Source organism: Polistes canadensis, unplaced genomic scaffold (genome assembly GCF_001313835.1).
Source record: "Polistes canadensis isolate GaletaPanama2010 unplaced genomic scaffold, ASM131383v1 scaffold_34, whole genome shotgun sequence".
NCBI classification, from domain to species: Eukaryota; Metazoa; Arthropoda; class Insecta; order Hymenoptera; family Vespidae; genus Polistes; species Polistes canadensis.
The window spans coordinates 241118-266381 of NW_014569581.1; the positions used below are offsets into that span (position 1 = coordinate 241118).

Below are 25264 nucleotides of genomic sequence, written 5' to 3' on the forward strand. Positions count from 1 at the left end.
TCTCTCTCTCTCTCTCTCTCTCTCTCTCTCTCTCTCTCTCTCTCTCTCTCTCTCTCTCTCTCTCTCTCTCTCTCTCTCTCTATTTCTCTGTGTCTCTGTCTCCTTTTCTTTCTTTTGATATTATCATAGAACATTTTTCTCTCCTCGTTGACTTTCCTGTAATTTTCGATTTATATTCGTCTCACGATCTTCTTCCTTCAAACTAATCCTTCCTTTTTGTATGATTTTTTTTCATCTAGTTTCCTTTTCTTTTTTCATTTTAATTTGTCCGCGAAAAAATTATATGTAAATTTCTTGAAATTATATAGGTGTACTCAGTGTCAGATTTTAAATGACTATAGGTGTGTGTACTTATGATCTTAATCGTTTTGTGGAATTAATGGTTTGAATAAAAATTAATGGGAGGATAGTTAATATTATTTGTAGCGGTTTAATGGAGTGTGCTGTTATAACCATGATTATTTTTTTTTTTATTATGGAAATCGATGTTTTATTGTGTGAACAATAATTTTAGAGAATATTAAAATGAATTCAACAAGTACTTACAGTTTACTCTGTTATATAAATTTTCACTGAGTTATGGCAACTTAAAATTGAACAATGTTTCCCATGATACGAAGAAAAGTACAGTTACAGTTACTTGTATAATATGAGGCAGCTGTTACATACGATGCAAAAGTATAAAATATTAGAAAATAAATGGAAGTGTAGGTATTTAGAAAATCGTTGAAAAAAAAATATAAACCGCATACGTCATATACGTAGGTGTATATAAAACATCGAATGTAATAAAATAAAAATTTGAAGTTGAATGAAGAAAAAAAAAAAGAATATGAGGAAGAAAAATGAGTATTTTCCTATTTCGTGAAACGTTTTCAGAAATGACACGTTCCTTTGGAATGCCAAGCTTATAAGGAACGAGCTTCCGGAATGGTATGCTTAAAATTTCATCCGAGATGCAATCAAAGGTGAGATGTCGTCTTGCTCGCCTCTAAGGTATTTTCATTTCCGTTTACTCGATCGTTTCTCAGTAATCCTCAAACAAAAAAGCAAGCAAGCGTTCGAGCAAACGAGCAGACTAGCAAAGCAAAGTAAGAAAGTAAGCTTGCGTATCTTTCATCGAACGTTTGCAATTCATAACATTTAGCAATAGTCTCTTAAAACATTTAAGAAGCTTAAACCATTGGTAGGAATGATAACTATAATCTATTCACGCTATTGAAAGAAAAAAACCATTTATAAGTAGTAAATTGATGTTGAGAAAAATTGGAAATAGATCAATTGAAATTTTTTTACAAATATTTTTATATTAAATTACAAAAAAATTACCTAATGATATTTGCAGATCAATTTGTAGTTTATGTTAAAGAAAAATAAACAAGCGTGTTAAGTTGTTTCGCTATTTAAAAAATAAACAAAATAAAACTAATTGTAAAAATAATTTATATTTTACTTCTGATACAAGCAAATGTTCATTTCGTAAAATTGCGGAGAAAAAAGAAAGTGTGGAGGTAGACAGAAAGAGGTGAGGAAAATGTTAAGAAGAAAAAATCTTGTCTTTGGATTTATTAGCTTGCAATACGAAAGGACAGTGTCTTTCCGTGTTAGTAAAATCAGAAACCGTGAAAATATTTTTCCATTCAACTAGATATGTAACAACATTGTTTTCATCTATGTTTTCGAACGGTACGTGGGCACGGATTTTACATTGGGAACAGGTGTAAGAGACAGGGATGAAATAAAACAGAATATGGGAAGAATGGATAATAGAGAAAAATAGAAAAATCTTTTCACCTCTCTCTTTCTCTCTCTCTCTCTCTCTCTCTCTCTCTCTCTCTCTCTCTCTCTCTCTCCCTCTGAATCTATCTATCTATCTATTTGTCTGTCTGTCTCTCTTACACTTTGATAAATACACCCTAGAGATATTGTGGATAAAACTTTATGTAAGATATTGAAATCTTTAGGAAAATCTCTTTATAGTGTCTTTGAATTTGTTATCAAGTATTTACATGGGAAATTTCAATGTATTTTCATCGTTATTTATGAGAAAGAAAAAGTGGGAGAGAGAAAGAGAGAGAGATTGACTCTCCAATGTGTTCCATAGCAAGAAATGAATTTTACATGGTGTATATCAAAATTTACCCTCCCCTTTATTTTCTTTTTTTGATAATTAAAAATAATAAGTAAATCCTCGGAATTAGTCTTATTTTTCGTAAATCGTTCTATTCGTTTATTAAAAAGTTTCTTCTGTTAACCACTCAAGAATATATTCATTTGAATACAATTATACAATAAATATTTTTTTTTGTCTTATAGTATATATGCACATATTTTATGCTCATATTCTTATCTTACAATCTCTTTGTTTATATTTTATGTAGAAAATACATTAATCATAATTATACTATTTCAACGAGTTATCATCTTATCTTATAGTTTATACTTCATTTATTAGTCTTTTTTAGTATCTTTCCCATGGGTAGATTTTGGTCATGTCAAATAAATTTTCTTTCTCTTTCTCTCTCTCTCTCTTTCTTTCTTTCTCTCTTTCTCTGACTTTCTGCTAACGCTGACTAAGACCACCTATAAATATATAACTTAATCCAAGCTTACTAATGCCAGAACAATCTAAAGAAAAGACCGCAAACGAACGAACTCGTAATAATAGTACTTAAGCTTTTATCTGCTTATCTTTTCATATTACATTACGTAATATATTAGATCTTTGCTCGTAACTTGAAAAAAAGGTCATTGTTAAACCTACCAGTGTGCTTAGCCCCTCATCTATTTTTAGGATTCCTTATCTTCATCCATTTTCTAAATACTAAATATTTTGTCTCCAGAACGTGATGAATCACCTCTGATTAGATGAACTTCATGAACCAAGAAAAGCTCATATTTTCTATGTTTCGGTTTACAACTGTACAGATTGAAGATTTACAAAGTTTACAATAGCCGGAGATAATACAAGGTGGTCAAAAAGTTACTAAAGTTTGTGTAACTTTGAAATCACATACTAATAAATTAATATTATTTTTTAATTTAATGTTCTTCTCCAAAATATGGTGCACAGATATAATAATCTTTATCTTATAACCAATAAAAAGATTCCAAGTTTTATCAATTCTTTTGTAGTCACGAGCAGAAATCTAAATGCTTAAATTAGGCATTTTACTACGATTATATTTTATCACGTAACATGTAACGTAGCTAACACATGAATTGACCAACGATATAAGATATTCGTCGAAATAATACATTAAACAATCATGAAAAAGAGTATCTTCATTGTATTTATATCTCACCCTTTCTCTCTTTCATTAAAAAAATGTTCATTATCGTGTTCGATCGTGTATGATTAACTCAACGATAAACTTTTACATATTGCATAACACGTACACATACACGCATGTACGCATACGTTCGTGGGATCATTAAATACAGTCTTTTTATATATCTCTCTTTTTCTCTTTTTTTATTTTCTAGCGGAAGTAGTACGAAACGAAAAGCGCATCCGTTTGCATACGGAGTGTTTCGCGTTAATTAGCTCTCCAGCCGAGTCGGTAATATACGTACTAATTAATGTAGGATATATTTAATGTTTTTGCTTTAACGAGAAGGAAATAGAGAGAGGGAGAAAGAGAGATAGGGGTAATAAAATAGGAAGGAAAAAAGCTCTCGAGCACGAGCATTCGCACCGGTCTCTTATTCTTTGTCCCTGGTTCGTTATCTGCTTTCTTTTTATATCTTTTTTTTCTGTATCGAAAAATTAAAGAAAAGGAGAGAGAGAGAGAGAGAGAGAGAGAGAGAGAGAGAGAGAAAGAGAGAAAGAGATTAAAAGGAGAGCATCTAATTCATTCAGTTTACGTCTAAAATCGGATTTCTTCTTGAAACCATTTGCAAGAGCTTAAATATGTAATCCTTGATAATATTTACAAACTCTGTCTTATTTTTTTCATTATTTATTCTATATATATATATATATCTTTTTTTGCAGTTTTCTTTTTTTTTTTTTGTTCTTTTGCTTGTACGCTCTTGGAAACGTGGATTAGCTGATGCTACTCTTATTAAGTATTATATTACCGTACTCTTATTAACACAAGCAAGAAAAAGAAAGCGAGATGCAGTGATAGAGAGAGAGAGAGAGAGAGAGAGAAATAGAAAGTGAAATAGAGAGTGAGAAGGATGGAGGAAATGAAGGACTTCGCAAGAGACGAGTTTTGGGTTCAAAAGCTATTCTCCAAAAGTCTCCAGGATTTAGGGTAGCATCATGGATTAACAAGTCACTGTTAAAATTTATAACGTGGTGTATTATTAAATTTCCCGATGAAATTATCGAAGCCGTTTTTGACTTTGCACCTATATTTCTTCCTCTTTATTTTATTTTTTCAAATAATAATTTACATATTTATTAAAATTAAATCGTAGAAAATTTTTTCCAAAATATTATAAATCAAACTAATATGAAATATTGTTATTGTACGTCGAATATTTGACATAATATTTTTAATAATTTCTTTTACTATTTTTTTTAACGTTCGTTTAATAGTGAACTCCATTTTTCTTCTTTCTCGTGCTTTCTTTTCTTTTTAATTTTATCCTCGGAAAGAACAGCAAGGAGGACGATTTAGACTAGCATTCAAAAAACTCACGATTCTTCTTTTATATATTACTTCTCCTTATTTTTCCTCTTTCAGTATCTCTCTTTTTTTCTTTTCATTTTTAAACGAGCCGTTTTAATGATAATCTGCGAGACAAATTTTCCTTTCGTTTTACTTTCAAAAGAAAATTATTCATTTTCTCACGTTCCGTGCTTGTTCCCTAACAAATGACATATATATTTGTTAGTGTAGGTTAACTGTAAGAAGAAAAGATTATTCTACATTATTTCATTTAATTATTAATTATAATACCAGAAAAATTAAACTCGCATACGTATCATAAATTTATTCTCTTTGAGTGTTAACAGTTTTTTTTAGATTTTTGATTAGATTTTAAAATATTTTAAACACGTAGGGTCATCATAAAATAGATGTAAGAAACGAAAATACCTGAATAGCAAAGTTTAGATACCAATTTTCTCGTCCAACTTTTTTTCTTTTTTCTTTTTTATCTTTTCTCTCCCTTTTTTTCCACTTTTTTGTTTTGTCTTTTGAATATAGTAGCATAGCCGAGGTTGAAGTTGGATAGGAGGATAAAGGACATGCAAATTACGCGATATGAAAACAGGAGTTACTCTAGACTAGCAATATTCCCTCTCGACGCGTGCAACCTCGTGCTTCCCTCTTGTTACGTTGGACACTACCTGCATATGTTACGAGCTACCAAAAATGGATAGGAAAAGGGTGCAAAACAAAACAAAAAATAGAAAAATAACGAAATGAAAGAGTGGAAGAGAGAAAAATCGGGGAATGAAAAAAGGAAGAGAGAGAGAGAGAGAGAGAGAAATAGGTGACTATCGTGTTATTATTGTTTGTTTCGCAAACAGGAAATTATGCGTTGCGGTGTAAAATACGGAAATTCGTTCTTCCTCTTTCTCATTCATCTTCTTTCATTCTCTATGAATGCATGCAAATATTTTTCTTTTGTTTTGCGAAGAGAAAAATTATTGAAAACGTGAAACACAACGAATCTAGCGAGTTATTCTAATCGACGTATTTATTCTACGCGTAGATCGTTCCGAACCATTTTTACCTGGGAACTTTTTTGTTTCATTTTTTGGAAAAATATTTACGAGACGAATTCTTGGTAGTTCTCATATATATATATATATATATATATATATATATATATATATATATATATATATACACACATACATATACATATACTACGCGTTCATACGTGACGCAATAGAATTACGAAATATATCGGGTGTTTCAAACTCGTTAATCGCTATGAGTATACGTGAGACAAAAAAAGAGAGAGAGAGAGAGAGAGAGAGAAAGAGAAAAAAAGAGATAGAGAGAAAAGGGTAAATTTGTTAATAAATTTATGCGAATTCAATGAAAAATCTTTTTTCATTTTCATCTCACGTAGAATTTTATTACATACGTGTACATACGTGTGTATGTAATTATGGCCTTTTTTATGTACGAAAATTTGAATGGAATGAAATTAGCATTGAAAGTCTTCATTAGGAATAATTAATTTTTGTTGAAATCATTCAAGGACTTTTTTGGATGTAATGGGTTGGTTGTTGATTTTTTGTTGGTTTATACACGTGTAAGTTATGTAGGTTAAATTTTTGGGAAGAAATTATACTCGAAACAACAAAATTCGTTTCGACGTAGTATTTTCTTTCTTTGTTTAATCTTTTTAAAAAAATCTAAATAGAATGAATTTTGTATGGAATATGTGTTCACTTGAATAGAATCTACCTGTGCATTGCCGTAAGGCAAATTGTAAAAGGGTACAAAGAAGAGATCTGAAAATAGCATGTGGAAGCTTTAAAATAAGCTACTTTTGTAGTTGAATTCACTTAGGTCAAAAATATATTACAATTAGAGTTGCTACAAAAGACATACTAAACGAGGATATTTGTTATAATGATCGAAGATATGAATCAAATAAAATTATTATAAGAATAAAAAAGAAAAAAAGGGAGATATTAAAATAAAAAAAAGATTTACAAAAAGAATCTTAAGATAAAAATAAGTAGAATATATTTAAAAAATTTTCAAATCATTGAGAGATATTAGATTTATAATAAAAGTTAATAGTAAGAATTTGAAGATAAGAAATAGTGGATTATCTTTCTGAAATTGATTAAATAATTAAAACATTAAAATTTGTAAGATAAATTAATGATTTATTATTTCTTTTGTTGAGAATATCTATTTTTTTTTTAATATTAGGAAAATTCATAATTTTCGCTTCTTTCTTGAAAGTTAATAGTACAAATAGTGATAGAATAAAGTGCACAAGGGAAAAGAACGACAAAAGTCGACCGCACACGGCGATTCAATTATCGATAACGAAATATATTGCTTGCATTCACGTGAGTTTGGCATTAATGTATCGACCAGTGATTCTTATGTATTTCGGTTAATTTTGACGAGAGGGAAAATAAGAAAGACAAAGAGAAAAAAGAGAAAACATTTTTACCCAATTGTAGTCATTCGAAAAAAAACAAACAGAACAAATTTTGTTTCAAACTCAACCAGTCTGTTTATAAGGAAAAAATAGGTTTCAATTGATTGCAATCAATAATAAATATAGTTAACGATAAGCAAACAAGTCGCGTTAACGGAACAAATCTTTTTGAAAGAGCTGGCAAATATTTCAAGCGGTTTGCACGGCGAAGCAATTTGTTGAACACTTAAAAGAACGCTAAGTTCCTCTGGTATTTTCGTTCGATTCGAACAAGCATCTTTCTTATCAAGTAGCATTTGCTTTAACGATATAATCGAATTCCTCTTCGAGATATCGATGTTATCGTATCTTTAAGTTTATTCTTCCACTAATGTGCACATACGAGTTTATGTACGATTTTTATTACCAACTCCTACGAAATCTGGAATATTTACTTTTTTTTCCGGATACAAAAAATGTATTATCGCAAATATTTTTATCGTTTGATTTTTTTTCATCTATAATATAAATTTTATTCTTGAAATAAAACGCATCTTAAAATGGACAAGATTGTTGGACACCAAAGTTAGATTATTTTGAATCATCGATATTCATTATGTAAAAATTATTTAGATAATAAATACTATTTTATCTTATGCTTATGCTTATATATGTAAAATATTTTTTCAATCTAATTTTAAATTTCGTTCTTTAAAAAATTAATTTTCTTACTTTGATCATTTTAAAAACATTCTCTTAATAATTATACAACTATTTATTTAATTATAATCTTGTTCTTCTTCATCGACGGCACTATTGTAAATTTTAAGTAGGAATGGAAGGTAAGATTTTTCTCGATAAGATCTAGAACGTGGATAATCAAAAAATGAAAGTGTCTTTTCTAAGTAATAGAACCTGTGGATTTTGCGACAATCAAGCAGGATGAAGATTAATTAATCCTGATTTTTTCTTTCTTCCTATTTAATAAGAATACACCTTCCGTTCTATCTTTCTTCCTATCTTTCTATTTTCTTTTTTTTCTTATAGTTTTCTCTCATTAATTGTGATTTGCCGAAATATGACACGTTTATTATCAACGATAACATCCCCTTTGCTTTTCTGGATTACAAATATTTCGGAACAAAATAATCTGTGGAAATTCAACAAACTGTGAATTAGGGCTAAGAATAAATAAGGAGAGTGATGTCACAATTTTATTATATTATTTAAAATATTTATGTAATATAATTATTAAATGGATCACGTGTTATTAAAGCGGTGAAGGTTAATTTTTGAAAATATTTGAGAAAACACGTAATTTGCATTAATTATAAATAAAACATCAAAATTGTACCCATTTCCGTAATAAATGGTCAAAACATCATCAATCCTCTACAACGTAGTTTAATTATAAAGTCACGTACTCATAAATTTGTATTTCTTATCACAAATTAATTTGTATCCTAAATGTGAATTGAAATATATGTTACACGTATACAAAATATTTCTACTGTTTACTATGAAATCTTTATAATTATTAATATGAAAAAGAAATAGACGGAAAAGTAATTTAAATAATAAAATTTGTCAAATCTCTAAATAAGTAAAAATCGTGAAGAAAAATTATAGACAATTAAATTCGAATATATATTTGCGATATCTGCGGATTCGGAGAAGATTATTGTTACTGGTTTTGGTACGTTCTGAGAAACGATAAGATCACGATTTCGGTCAGACATTACAGGTTTTAAGCAATTTCAGCGGATATTCCCTATTGTAATATCCAAGAGAGTTTAACAAGTAACACGATATTGCTGCGATATCATAATATCGTAAAATAGCAACCGAGAGTTACCAAGAACAAAGGGTCGCTCTAGTTTCATAGCGTTATATACGCGCGATATATTGTTTCTTTCTTTTTTTCTCTTCCTACTATTCTTCTTTTCTCTTGTTTTTCTTCTTTATTTTTTAATATCTGCAAGATAGACGTAATAGGCCGTTAATACAACGAGCACATTTATTTTTCTAACCAATGAAATTACCTATTATTCTCCCCACACCCCCTAAAGTACGTTATCATGGGTCTCATTATACGCTTCCTATGAAAATTGGCTTTAACGGTGTAAATTTGTGAAATGATCATAATTAGTTCATTGTTTTTTCACTCCTTCTATTATATATACTCGCAAACCTTAAATGAATTTTGTTTTTCTAGGATAATGTATTTTTACGGTATCACTGATATTTTAATCACATAAAAATTAGAGTATGAAAACACATTAGATGTACACTAAATATTGTTTAATTAATTTGATCTATTAATTTTCAAAATATTTACAGAATAATTTATTTTTTTTTCCAAAAATGTTTGAATCTTAGAAAAAAAAAATATCTAAATATAATATTTAAATATAATATTCATCGTAGTGCTTTAGATGAACAAATCGTTCATCGATCAATGCTTTCGGACATAGAAAATTAATGAATTAATTAAACAAATGTTAATGTGAACAAAATAAAGTATGAAAGCAATATTATTTAATAAAAGAATTGTAAGGATTTACCTGAGAGGGTTTGACCGCCTTACGGCGGCCTCTTCAGGTCGGGGGCCCTCTCTAGGGGGGCCCCGAGTATTCTCACTTTCCAATCGGCAAATCCAGCGCTGCGACAGCTGGAAACCAATTTGAGTATTTTCGTTAATGCACGTTCGTTGTCGCGTCGCGTCGCGTCATCGTGTTATGTGATTTCGAAAATCAATGAGAACAAAAATTCTACTCGGGGTGATATGTGTAAAGACTATTATAGTAGACCTGGAATAGGAAAAGCCAAGTGAACGATGGATGGGGGAGGGGGTTAGGCTTCAAGAGTCGAGGGTGGAAAAAGATTTGTACGTGTCATTGGAAAGTGTATGTGTTCGTGTTTTTGACTTGTGATTTATAATCAACAATAAATAAAAAAAGATAAAAAGAAAAAAAGAAAGGTATATCAATGTATTAAATCCGAACATTTTTTTTTTCAATAACTATGATGATACTTCTCGTTATCTCTTTTTCTCACGTTTAATTTCCATTCGAGTTTCGTTATGGTCGATTAAAAGTTTAAACACGCACACTCACACATACGCACATGCAGCTTTCCCTATTGTGTTGATAATATTAAAATGTACTTTTAAAAAGCAATTAAAACTTTGACCAATGTAAACGTTCGTTATATCATTTTTATCAAAAAAAAAAAACGTATTTTCGTCATAGTTTTAATAGAAAATTTTGTGTAAATATTGCAGTTGTACTTTTTTCTCTCTAAAAACTAAAAATTTTTCTCTCTCTCTTTCATTCCGTTTTTAAAATAAAATCTATCAATTTTGTTTTTGATACGATGAACTTATACGAATTCATATTTTCAGAATATATATTTTTCAAGAAAATACATGAAAAAGAGAAAAAACAAATAATAAAAAAGGAAGATATCGATAGATATTTGAAATAAAGTTTTTAGTCCGTAATATATTACATAAAATTAAAACATTGAAATGAAAAATATGGGAAATACGCGAAAAAGAAAAATAAACATAATTTTTTCGCTTTATCTTTCACTCTATTTTATCAATCCCATGAGATAAAATTACAAATATATCCCTTCTTTCTTTCCTTCTTTGCTTTCTTCCTTCCTTCCTTGCTTCCTTCCTCCCCTTCCCTTTTTCTATCGCTTTAATATCCTTGTTTGTTCTTACCTAAAGTCTCGAGTCGAGTTTAAAATTAATTATCCACCGATTCGCCGTTCGGTTTCATCATATTACGTAAGGGAGGCCGATCGATCAGTGTTGCACCAGGGTTGCACGGCGCAGAACTTTCTTATAGTTTCTACTGTAATTCTGTGAGAGGTCCGAGACGAAAGAGAAAAGAAGACTAAGAAGAAGAACAAGAAGAAAAAGAAAACGAACAGAAAGAAAGAAAGAACGAGGTGTAGTGGTAGGTGGGAAGTAGATGACAGTAGAGGGGTACTAGGAAGAAGTGAAAGAAGGTGTGGTGGAACCAGGGGGTTGATGAGATGTCGTTGTTCAGCCTCATCGACTGTAAGGAAGACAAAAAATAGAAAATAAAACGACTCGTAGAGTTCAGTGAGCATTTTAAATCACGAACTATCTCAATGTGGAAGAAACTCTTCCTTTTTCTCATTTTCTTTCTTGTCAAGATAGAGGAGTGAGCGAGTGAGATGGAGAAATGGAGAGAGAGAGAGAGAGCTTTAGAGAGAGAGAGAGAGAGAGAGAGAGAGAGAGAGAGAGAGAGAGAGAGAGCTGTCATCGGCCGACCGCAAACTAAATGCGGGTCGGTTGGTTAGTCTTCTTCCAAGTGGAATTACTCAACGTTGATTCAGGCAACTTAACCAAAGTCGAATTGATATATTCGTAGGAAACGAACTTGGAGAGAATTCTTTCCTAACCACAGATTAAATCCTACTAGAATTTCCCTTTTGGATTTTGTCTCGGCCCTGACGCAACCCTAAGACCAATCCTCCAACCCCTTTAAAATCCTTTGTTCATATTCCCTTGAGTTTTGTTCGTAGCCGAATTCGACTAGGATGCTTTGTAAGATGCAGTAAGACTCATGACGACCACATCTTTCAACGAAGTTCAAATAGTTCATTCGAGTCTCGATTATAATCATTATAATCTTTCGGACTCGCGATTCGTGAATTACTTTGGGAAACGTGTGAGATCCAAATTATTTTCTTACTATCTTTCTATTTGAATATCTTGAGAAAGTTGTTAGTTGTTAGAACAAACTCGATTAATTGATCCAAAAATTTTCCAATCGATTTTTTGTGACACACTTTATGATATATGTTAGTTCTTTATTATTTGAAAAAATAAAATCAATATTTCGACAATGTTTTTAATAAATATTTATGACTTATTCGTATCATAATTAAAAGATAAAATTAACGCGAGTATTTTGACAAAGTGATTAGGATTTTTTTAATATACGGAAAGGTTTTATATATTTAGAAACAAACAGGAGAAGTTTGTGACTATTTGGTGTGAATCTTGTAATAAAAAGACCTTCAACTAATCCAGTCAAACCATAATGAGAAAGAAAGAAAGCAAGAAAAAAGGGAGATAGCATGCAAAGTGTATTTGTTACCACGTAGTAACGCTGGATAGTAACACGAGATAGAAAAATAATAGGAGATGACAATAGGACGAGTAATTGAGCATGGAACCTGAGATAGGAAAAAGGCCAGGGAAAGGTGTTGCTATTTCGTCTGATATAGTTGCATAGTGGGAGAATATTTCTGTTGGGGTGAGGAAGGGTGATACAACCAGTCAGTATCGTATATATGTATATTACAAGTATATATATATATATATAAACATTTATGTATACGTAACTATATATATATAGTTATATAGTATATATGATACTATATATAAATGTATATATATTTAAATGTATTATACATGTATGAATGTATATGTATATATATAATAAGAGAAAGAGAAAGAGAAAGAGAGAGAGAGAGAGAGAGAGAGAGAGAGAGAAAAAAAGAAAAAGAGATGAAAAACGGACAAGGAAGAGGACCGAAAACGGAAGGCAGTAATGGGAGAAAGAGGGAAAATGGAAGGAGAAAGAGATAAATAGATAGATTGAGGGAAAGTCGAGAAGAGAGAGTATTTAGGGTGAGGAAAAAGAGAGAGCGAGAGTGAGAGTGTGCGCGCGCGTGCGTGTATATGAGTGGGAGAGAGATAGTGCAAAGAATAGATAAACAGAAAGGAGAGCACCGAATTGAAGAGTGTGAAAACGGAAATAGAGTGAGCATGTGTAAGAGAAAAAGAAAGATAGTTAGATGGACAGAGGGAGAGAGGGAGAGAGGGAGAGAGGGAGAGAGGGAGAGAGGGAGAGAGAGAGAGAGAGAGAGAAAGTATATATCTATGTATACATTTATACATATATGTGTGTTAGAGTGAGAAAAAAGAAAAAGAAAGAGAAAAAGAAAAAGAAAAAGAATGAGATAGAGATAGAGGTAGCATCGTCATCCTCCCGCTCGAGTTTCTCTGCTTTGAACGCGCATGCGTGCGAACGTTTGTGCACCACCGGCGTGTACCGTTTTAGTAACCGAGCGCACACTGGCGTGCATTATCTAACATTTAAAATTAGATTCCTGCCGGCGACAAAGACGAGCACCAAGCCGAACACCAAAACGACCACGACGACGATTGTAAATGCAATAACGATGACGATGATATTGATCCCCTATTGAAATTTGACGAACAATATTCGACACGCAATTCGGAACTATAATACAGATATGACGATCCTTTTTATTGTCCTCTTTTTTTTTTTTTTGTAGAATCGATGACACTTTGTCCATAATTGTTTTTAAAGGGTATTTGATTTAATAACACACTTTAATCCTTGGCCCTTTAGTTGCACTGACAGTATTCACGAATTTTCACGTGTTTATCGTTGTTCATAATGCAATAACTTATACAGTTCTTCTTATTCTTGTTCTCCTTCTTCTTATGGTTGCTTTTTTCGATAGATTTTCTATTACACGATCGATCTAATACGCGCACTTTTCTCTACCATAGAGAACAAAGCACAAGAGTTATTGAAACAAAGCTTTTTCGTTTATATATACGCCTCTATTTATCCTCCAATCCTTAATCTTTTTTTTTTCTCTCCCTATTTTTCTTTTTTTTTCTTACGTTTGTTTCTTATACACGACACAGCACGGGATGATAGTTGCAGAGTCGATGGAAAAATAGAGATGAGAATGGATAGAAAGTTGGAAGAAAAAGAGAAAGAGAAATGAAGATAGACATTGAGAGTCGAGTAAGAAAAAGAAACAGAGAGAGAGAGAGAGAGAGAGAGAGAGAGAGAGAGAGAGAGAAAGAGAGAGAGAGAGAGAGAGAGAAAGAGAGAGAGAGAGAGAGAGAGATAAAAATGGAAAAGTATTTTATCGATCGCGTTTTTTCGCACCACGATATTTCGTTCTTTCCACCATTCGTTTGTTCGTTCGTTCCTTCCTTTCTTCCTTCGTATTCACCACTTTTTCTTTTTACTCTCCATTTCTCCTTCCCTTTTATGTTGCTTGTATGGTATCTTTATAGATCGAGAGTTATAGGGTTAGAAAGAGAGAAAAAAATGGGAATGAAAGATAAAGAAAGATGAAGAAAGATAAAGATACTGAATCAAATGTGTTTATCCCATGAACGTTGGGTTGGTTGGTAAGTGTTCAAGTGTTTCTTTTTTTTTGATCCTAACGATAGTGTAATGACGATCATGATAACGATGTTAAATTTTGGATGTTAAGTAAGGATTGTGATAATGATAATTATGTGTATAAGATGATATTACGAGACGCACCGCGTTCGTCCGGGCCGGCTGGCCGCCCGTCTTAGAGTGAATGTCATATTAGCTATTTCTAGCTGACTACTTAGTCTCCTCGTCGAATCTCTCCCTTCTTCTTCTTCTTCTTCATCTTATTACTCTTCTTATTCTTCTTCTTTCTCCTCATCCTTCTCCACTTCTTCTTCTTCTTCTTCTTATTCTTATTCTACTTTTCTTGATACTTTGCCCGAAACCTCCTCTTCTCCTTTCTTCTCTCTTTCTAATTTCAATGCTCTTTTCTCATCTATTCTAATCTTTCTATTTTATTTCTTTCCTTTTTTTCTTTTTCTCTAATTTTCTTTCTTTTACAGCCAATTATTTATTTAAGTTCATGTAAAAATGCGATCTACAAGAAGTTAGGACAATGGATAAAATTATATACATTTTTTACCATTTATTATTCAACAGTCATAAAATGTGTTACCCTCTTTCCCCCTTTATTTTAATTTTGTTCTCTGTTTAATTTCTTTTTTTAGAACTAAATTATTTTTGCTTTATAGAAATAAAATGTACGTATCATTTTATTATATGCACTTAGAGATATGATTTGCTCGCTATGACTTTTACCTATTTCACTATTTTTAAAATGTCACGTTACCTTACACAACCGACTAATAGATGTATTTTAGTTTAGAATAAAAAAAGAAAAATCGTGTTCCCATTCATAAAAATGCAAGTTCATTTTGTAGAATGTTTAACACGTAGATTCTCATTCGACAAGTAGTTTTCATTGAATGTTCTGATCGTTATGTAAGTGTGTGGGCTGGTGGTTTATTGTACTTTTGGTATTGTGTGCCATGGTGGTAAGAAATTCTCCGCTAAGGTCGATCGCATTCCTTTATATTTTTTCTTTTTTCCTTCTTTCTTTTTGTTTTCTTCCTACTTCCTTTAGCTTCCTACTTTGGAATCTCTGATGCTGGTAAATGATCGTGTAAGGAGTTCGAGACTTTCTTTTATGCTCAGGGTATCTTCGAGCTCTTAGGGGGATTCTTTTTTCTTTAAGAAAGAACATTTTTCGTCGCATTCTTTCTAAACTCGATCGGTTGGTTGGTTGGTTGGTTGGTTGGTAGTGATCTCATCTTTACAATGTTACGGAATGGGAAGAGTTTTTTCGTTAGATCGGATATGCGATTCTTAGTCTAAAAGAAAGAGCGAGAGATGAAATATAAAGCGTTCGTCCGTAAAAAAGCGGTGCTATTAATCATTAAAGTTCTTGCGGGTAATCGAATGCCAAAGCACCGATCGTGAAACGATTTTTCTATCGGATAAAGAGGGACTCTTCCATCTTCTCCTCATCTTCTTCTTCTTCTCCTTCTTCATTTTATTTCTTTCCGATAATACGTAACATCCTGCTTCTCTTCTTCCTCATCATTCTCTTCTCGAACGTTCAACCTATGTATGCATACTTATAGATATATATATATATATATATATATATATATATACACTCACGCATACATGTATGTATGCAAATCCAAGATCGTGTTACGGTCGAGTATACCTGGACGATAACTCTCCTGTCTGGTAAATAAGCTGAATGTTCTACTTGTCCGTAGGACTGTCGTATAGAATGAATTCGCATCTGCTCTTGTTAAATACTATTTAATTTAGAGAAAAGATTCGTTCGTTAAATCTTCTTCTCTTTGAGAAAATGAATCACCGTTCTATTTGAAACTCCTATATCTTTTTACATCAATCACGAACATCTTGCGTATGTTTTCATAGTCGAGGAATTTGACCTTTCAGTTTATTTTTTGTTCAATTTGATTATCATTATTTTTTTGACAAAACCTAATAGAAATAATTTAGATGAAAATAAAGTTTGTAGAAAGAATATAAACGCCGTGCCATCTATGACGTCGTTTTATCTTCATTCACATTATGCATTCTCACGTAGGTTATTTCGTTAATCCGTCCCCATTTCTTTTATTAGTTCTAATTTATTCTTCTTTTTTATTTCAATAAACTAATCGTTTTTTAATTTATTCACATTTATTATTATTATTAGCATCATTATCATCATCTAGTGTATACGATTTATTCATCCCTTATCGTAAGATAAGGCACGAAATAATATTTAAACAGAACATTTATTTATATATATGAATATATCACATTCGTGAATATTCAATAAAATATTCATCTGTTTTTTAATATAATATTATTATTTACGTAGTTGAAAGGAATACGTATTTATAAAAGAAGTTTCAAACAATGTATCGTCAAATCGCAAATGGAAATTTTCCTTTTATTTCTGTTGAAATTCTATTATAATATAAGAAAAAAATAGATAGAAGAATAAAGATAGATAAAGATAAATTGAGAGAAAGAGAGATAGACGAGAAGATAACAAAATTTCTTTGTCTTTCGATCGACAATATCAAATGGAGAACTCTTTCAAGGAAAACTCTTCTTGCTCGTAGCATGAATCATTAAAGTACAAAAGACGACGACGCAACGATTCGTGACAACTTAACGAGAATTTCCGATGCTCCCTTACTGCCAGTTTTTCAGCTATGACTTAAGTACTTACTTACTTACTTATTTACTTACTTACTTACTTACTTACTTATTTACTTATTTACTTACTCACTCACTCTCGCGGCTTTGTCTTTCCATTCATATCTCCCTCTCTCTCTCTTTGTTTTTCTCTTTATTTCTCTCTTCGTTTCTATTTTTACATCCCCTTTGAATTTTCTGGTTCCTTTGTGTCAGCACGCGATAAGAAACGACACCGGAAAGAGCTCAGGATCAACTTTTATTCTTCCTTATCTTTTTATATTTTTTAACAAATTTTTTATAATTTTCTTTTCATTTGTTCTTCTTTTTTTATCCCCCTTTCATTATTCTTTTCTTTACAACCAATGATATCCTAAAAAACAGACCCTTACTGAGAAAACAATGCAAGAATTTCTTATCTTCTTCTTCATTTTGAATAAATGTTGTTAGTGGATGATAAGATTAACATTCGGTTTTATTAATAAACGTGTCTTAAGGGAAATCAGGTTGAAAACCTATCCGATTTCCCTTAAGACACGTTTATTAATAATTTTATTTTTCGACGAGATAAACAACTAATTGATTCGATTTTATTTTTTTCATTTTCGTTCACGAATATCTTCTTACTGCATTCTCATTATTTTCCTTTCCTTAATAAGAATGAATTTTGCCACTGTTCGATAAGAAAAATCTCATTTATTTTTTAATTTCGTTGACGACATTTTATTTAATTTTTTTTTTCTATCTGCAATCTCTCATTGCATGTATCTCGTCTCATTTAATTCGAATTAATTTTACCATAGGTTGATAAGATTAATGAGATTCATGTTTTAATTTCGTCCATGAGTTTTGTCTCTCTCACTCTCTTTCTCTTCCCTTCTCTGTTCTATATCTTAGTTATTTATTTTATTCTCTCTATTTTCTTTTCCTCCATTTCTAATAGAATTTATTGACCGTTCGAATAACTTACAACGTAGTACATACATTCGGAATAAATAAGAATTCTTCTGATTGTTCTTGTCGTGACGACAAACAGCGGTCTCTCCAACGATGTTTATTTAATAACTCTCGAGACAAGATATATTATTTAATAAATAAATAATAGAATAAATGCAAGAAAAAGAATTTCCTATCGAAGTATAGGATAGTTTTTCACGGTAACAGTAACAAATATTTTCTTATTGTAACCTACGTTCTTGGCGGGTGCTTTCGACGAAAAAACTTGATTCAAAACAGAGTAAATAACAAATAATGCAAAACGAAAGACTCGCGCGGCATGTCCAGAGTGAGATACTCTGTGCATAGCTATCGCACGCGCTTATCATATATATACAATTACGCGACATCTTTAGCGGGAGCGACTATAGTCGCCCGTAATAGCGAAAGGGTTAATTCAACGAGAGAAGATAATAAATAAATAAAAATAAAAGCATGTTCAATTTTGCATTGAAAATTCTTTCCTATTTCAGCAAAGTCCTCTTCTCTCCCATTTGCATTCCATTATTTGTTCTGTATCACCATATCACTTCCTAAGAGTCATGATTTTCAGTGGGTGCAAAGCGTAGGGGTGTTAGTTTGTTGAGAAAAAACAATAGCAATTTTCTTTTTCTTTTTTAGGTTTGTTTGTAGTTATAACGGTACGAACTTAAACACGCGAGACGTTCATAAATCTTTCCTTAGAAAAGGAGAGAGAAAAAAAAAGAAAGAAAATGAAGAGACGGTGTAGTTGAGAGTAACTATAGTCTCTGATTTATTATAAATATGCGTGTCGGCCGTATTCAACTTGTTGGAGACCAATGAGATATTCGGGAGAGACATTAGTTTTCTCGAATTAGTAATATGAAATTATTAGAGTGAAATGTTTCATTTAAGAGATTCTAGAACCTAGATTAGTTTGCGTGTGTTAAATAGATAAGTTTGTGTGTTATCGCACAATTATACTTCACTATTATATGATACTAATTAGTAATGTAGATTAATATCTTTACTTCTTTCGTTCACTGGTTACCTACATAATTTCTACTGTAATAGGATAGAAACGACAACATTGTTATATAAACACTGGCTGAGGAGTGATGTATGTATGTATGTATAAAAAACAATCAAGAGACTGTTCTTTTGATTAATTTAACCTCTACTCACCCTTCTCTTCTCAATCATCAGTCTTCGCAACTTCTGATAAGACGTATTTTGACGTGTCTCTGTTTTACTTATTATTTATTTTTCTACTTCATTTATACATTAGATACAATGTTTTATATCCTCTTTTTTAACATAAGTTAACAATGTCACTTATAATCGTACACCGTTAAGTGTAAGCGGGAGCGTGTAAAGAACTTACATTAGTACTTAAGGGCTTGTAGAATACTTCTTTATTCCTTCGCGTCTTGCAAGGAACTCCTCTCTATTCTTATTTGAACCCTTAATACACATATGTTACCGCTAAAGCTCGAAAGCCGTTAACGTGCACATTACCCAGCTAATCTGCATTGATTTGCTCCATCAATGTGCGAAATCAAAAGTTTTCTGTATTTTAGAGTAAAAGTAAATTCTCATTTTCAGTATAGTGTAATTATTATGTTGAGTTCTGTTTTCAGTTGCGATATGAGAGTTTTAGGAAAAGGAATTAAAGGAAAAGTGAAATGTGAGGAAGTAAGACGAATAATAAAGTGTTAAACGACATATGAAGGGAGTGAAAGGAAAGATCCAGAAAGTACTGGAAAAGAGGAAGAGGGCTAATCAGTAAGGGACAGCTTCTGAGGTTAGGACTTCCTGGAATGGAAGGTATAGTTATTATATTAATATAAATTATATTATCAATTTTGTATTGCTTAAATTTGTTTATAGACACTAACAAAAATTGCGTTACAGTAATTTAAATGTCAAAATGAACGTTTTATTATTTCTCAAGATGTTTCGAAAGCCCCCTTCGTGATAACTTCGAAAAAGTAGTTTGACGAAAAATAACAGAAGTTTTCGAGTTTATCCCTGTCATCCGATGTTTCTTTTCTAACGGGATTTCAACTTCGTCGACTCAACTCAAATTTCACAACGCGAGTACAAATTGTAAGAACATGTTTCAAAGTCCTCGTTTGTCGTAGTCGTAGTAGTTTCGCGTGCGCGTTCGCACGAACAATTTCGAACGAAAAAGTCGATTACCGTTTGACAAACCATCGAAAATCTTTCCAACAGTTTACACAATAATTTACGATAAACAGATACACAATATTTAACGTAGTATTACTGTGTTAACGTATGATTAACGTTGAATTAAATTGTCAATCTAATTCCATTGAATCTGTGTACACGTAATTTTACCAAACCGGCTTTTATTACTCGTCTCGAGTTCCTACAATTTTATCGCTGTTGTCCTTGAGAAACCACGGAAGCTCTTCCCTTTAAGGATTTACGATATTTCTTATATTTTTTTTTTCTCTCCTAACCACATTTTATCACTTCTTCGTAGCTTATTTTTTATCCTACTCTCTTTTCCTTCTCTTTTATATTGTTATTCTTTTTTATATTTCCTTTTTTTTTTTTATCCTTTCGCGAGTCTCGCAATCACGCTTACGAGATTTCATTATCGATTCATACCTCGAACCAAAAAAAAAAGGCAAAAAAATACCCAGAAAGAATATTTGAGATAAAAAAAGCTTATTGGGGTTTTTCCATATTGTACCATTTATGATCTTGTAAAAGTATAGAATTGAAATAAATGAATGAAATGAAATTAAATGGAAGGAAATCTGTATGAAATATATTTCGAAGAAAAAAGTCGAGATATTAAAAGGAAAACGATTCTACGATCGAATTCATTTTCAATTAGAAGAAAAAGTGGCTGATGGTCGATATTTATAATTGTTTTACTCTTATCCGATTGTTCGTGAAATGAGTCGAAAAAGAAGAAAAGAAAGAACTTACAATTAAACTTAATTTCAGACAATTTCAAACAGATATTCGTCAAGTGTTGAAAATGCAAAAACTCATTTTATTCTTTTTTTTTCCTCTTTATATTCTCTGATAATGGGAAAATTGTAGGAAATCGTTCATGAAATAGAATACGTAAAGGAATTCATTCGAAACGTTCCAATAAGCCAAGATTCAAAATGCTTTCTTTGTAGATACGGAAAAGATAACAATTTAAAAAGAGGAGTGGGTGAGTAGATGCATAAAAAAGAGGAATAAAATTTGATCGATTCTGTTTTAAAGAGAAACATATTGTTGAACATTTTTCTTCACAAAAATGTTCTTTTAAAATTAAATTTTCTTTCGTTTAATTGGTTATACTTTAGAATTATAATGGATGGTCCATCGAGCTAGCTATTGTCGTTTTATTTTTGACCGGTTCCACAATGCAATAAGAGAGAGACTGAAAGAAGAAATATATTTATTCTATTTATAGGACACAATACTGTAAGTTGGTACAAAGCAAAAATTAATCTTTCTCAAAATTTTGTCAATGAATTATTCATTTAAGATTATAAACACTTATTTAAGTTTGCAATTTTATTTAAACAAAAAAAAATTAGTCTAAAACAATTTAGGAAGAAAGTAACCAAGTTTTAAAACCATTTAGAAATTTTTGATCAATCCTTTAGAATTCAAGAAGAGTATGAATAAATGATAAAAACTATTAAATAAAAATTATATTTATTGTAAATGCGCTAATCGATAGAGAAAAAAAAAGAATTTACAAAGTTAATCGAATGAATCGATGAAATTTAGTAAATACAAAATTCAAGAGGAATTTTCTGAGAGATCTAAAATATTAGTGAAAAGGAAATAATTCTTAGTTATCTTTCTTTCTTTCTCTCTTTTTCGTATTTCTTTTTTCTTTACTTTACGATGTAGAACTCGTAGCAATCGCGTACTCGCAATTCTATTTCGAATAAACGCTCGGCGTGGTACGTGTTCGTCCATTAATTTTTCTAACTCGCTTTGCGCATAATGCATCGTAATTTTTCCCTCTTACGAGCCAGTGCTTCTTCAGACTCGGAAAGGCGAAAAAAGCAGAGACGAACAAATCCTTCAGCGATAAAATACTCTTCTTCTCGTTCCTAGTTTTACTTTAGTGTGTTTACGTACATCTACACACATGCACGCACACACACACACACACACACATAAATCAAATTCTTAGACTGGTGTTAAAGTGGTACGTACTAAAAACACGCACACAGAGAAACATATACCATAGAAACACATAGATACAAATGCAGGCTGCTAAGGGAGGAAAAATAAAGAATTGTTCGTTGATCCAGATCTTTAGCTCTTTGATTAACCCTCCATTTACTGGTACAGTGTGTGGTAGTAGTGGTAAGTAGTAGCTGTTCAACGTTTAGAGAATAACAGACGAATTCTTCTCCCGTTTCTTTCGTTCTCCTTTTTTTTCTTCTTATTTCTTTCTTCTATCCCTTTGCGGTTTTATTTCTTTTTATTTCTTTAATTTTTTGTTGTTGTTTTTGTAACCTCGGAAGAAGAAGGAAGCACATCACTCGTACTTCAAAATTGAAAAGATGCCAACGTGGCACGTTTGACGAAAAGAACGAGTCCAACATGTATACATATCTATGTATGCATGTATTTGTCTGTGTTTGAGTGTGCGAATAATTTGTTCTCTTTCTCGTACAGCTAGAAAAGAGGCCGCAAGATAATTACTTAAGCTTTTTTTATCGCATTGAAAGAAGGAGAATGAGAGCGAGAGAGAGAGAGAGAGAGAGAGAGAGAAAAAGGATTGGAAAGTACTTTCGCTGCTGGTAGTAATAATAGTAGTAATAGTAGTAGTGGTGGTAACATTTTAGAAGAGCATTAAGTCCAAGACTTGTTTAGGAGAAGTATAAAGGGTATTAAAACAGGGGAAGAGGGCTGGAATTTGCTGATCGTTTCATTTTTTATTTTTAATCTCTTATTTTTTACGAATTTAATTCGAGAAACTTATTTATAATGAGTGTGATAAAAATGTTAGGCTTAATTCGAGGAATGGATTTGTTATTTGTGGAAATAATTTTGAGATTATAGAATTTTAAGCACAGTATTTATTATTCATTAAATTATTAAATTTATTTGTTAAAATTACGGTGCATACCAGATGCATAATATTATTGAAATTAGGAAGCAAGTTAGACCAATTAAAATTAATTAAACAATTATAAAATAATTTAGTTAATTATTGAAATTACAGAACCATAGTTTCATCAAAAAAATATTAACAAAGTAAACCTAAATGTAATATAATCCTAATATGTATCATGCATAAAACATATCAAACTAAATAAAATGTATACTTAAATCCATAAATTAATACAAACACACATACGGATATTTGCAATTACGTTTTATTAAAATATGAAGACCAGCTAATTAGTATTAACTCGCTAACCTCATAATTAAATACGCACACATACACGTGCATATACGCACACTAATGTACAAATGCAAATAATTTGTGGAAATGTAACATACGTTTGTCCAGACTGTTGGTCAGCGTAGAGATTATTTTAGCACGCTTTTCCTAGTTCGTATACTTTCCTTCGTTGACGTCGTCTACGGTCATTTAGCCGATTTGGCAAAGTAAACCGGACTTGAGGGAAAAGTCAGCTACATACCTACTCCTATTTCCTAAATTATTTCTTAATAATTTGTCTTGTTCATCCTTGGCATCGTTTTAACGACGTTTTACGGCGTTATTTGTTTTTTAATCATATTTATCCGAGTAAACGCGATAAAGAAAATATTACTTTATGTTTTTATAGGATATTTTATTCGGGTACCTTTTCATACTCATAATTTTTCTTTTTATCCTATGATAATTAGTAACATTATAATTTTATGATGTTTAAGTCTATTTCCTATATCGTACACTCATAATTTACAATAGAAATATTTATCTGATTGGAGAGCAAATTTTGAATTACAAATAGAAAATTTCACTAGGATTTTTAACTTTTTATTATTCGACATAGGAATAAAGAGAAAAAAATTATGGACAATAGTTCTCGAATGGTCTGCTTAAATTCAGTACGCAATCGTCGCTACAATGGACGTTGTGTCCGAGAATCGGTTAAAACGCGACTGGCCGATACAGTGGGATTGGTTTGAAAACAAAAGGCTTATCGAGGCAACGATGAGCACGTACGTACGCTCGATCAAACGCGTTTTGTATCCACCTCATGGAAACAACCTTCGAATTGCTACCCTATCCGTCATTGTTACTAAAGATTTAGTATGTGTTTCGTATAGCTCTTCAATCGTTTCAATCGGTTTTCCTTATCCAAAATCTTGGAATACGTATTGAAGTATATCATACGATCCCTAAATTAAATTTATATTATCGTTTGGATAACACAATTTTTATTAGGTTGTACGAATACAAAGAATTCTATTTTAAGGGTTCACAAAATTAGTGTGAATTGTACATTTATTTGTTAATATGAAATATCCAGGAAGATTGTTTTCATTTTGTAGAATAAGTATTTCTTTAAGACAATGTACCTTTGCTCGTTTATAGCTTCGTGGGATGCTGGAAAAATTTGAATATTAGGATCCTATCTGAATTTTTATTCAGGATGAAATCTTTTGCCTCTGATATACTCATACTCATACAGAAAGCTAATTAATAATAATTGTATTTAAAATAAAACACAACATAGATAAAACAATAACAAGAAATAGAAAGATAGATAATCATGAGAAGATTATCGATTGAAGATACCTTGTTAGAAATGCATTGAAGATTATTGGTAGTTTGGAAGGAACTGAAAAGGGAGCTTAATGGGGATGGGGGATGAGGGAAGGAAGTGGGAAGAATAGCACGGTACCATATTAACCGGTAGTATAGTCAAAGTTTACTCTCGTAAACGAAGCGCGTTCGCCCAATCCTATGGGATCTCGCTTTCTAACGTCTGTGTAATGCAATGCAAGCAAGTTCAGTATTATGACGTTACAAGGGATCCGCATGTGTGTGGATATATGGGTTGTACCTATGAGTGAGACCAGCTTTAGGATCTGGAAGTAATGCCATGACGATCGACGATCGACATTCAACGCTTCAATGCGAAATTGCAGGCTTTGAGGAATAAACGAGAGAGAGAGAGAGAGAGAGAGAGAGAGAGAGAAAGAGAGAGAATATAAACTTGTTGAGACAAATTGGAAAAAAATTCAAATAATATTACTTTTTACGAGGTTGCATTTGGTCTCATATCGATTAAAATATAATATTTATTCAAAGACAATTTATATTTATAAACCGGTAGATATATTTTGGGTAACAAAATATTTGTTTAAATGTAAGTCCATTAACA

General features: G+C 31.4%; 1 protein-coding gene across 1 annotated transcript in view; it reads right to left on the reverse strand.

Annotated features, from left to right (window-relative positions):
• The window catches only part of LOC106784408, a 54622-nt gene extending 40096 nt beyond the window's left edge, over positions 1–14526 (reverse strand). Inside the window, 2 exon segments of the mRNA XM_014743896.1 lie at positions 9639–9745; positions 14442–14526. The gene's annotated coding sequence lies outside the window, so the exon portion shown is untranslated.
• Between the last annotated feature and the right edge of the window lie 10738 nt (positions 14527–25264).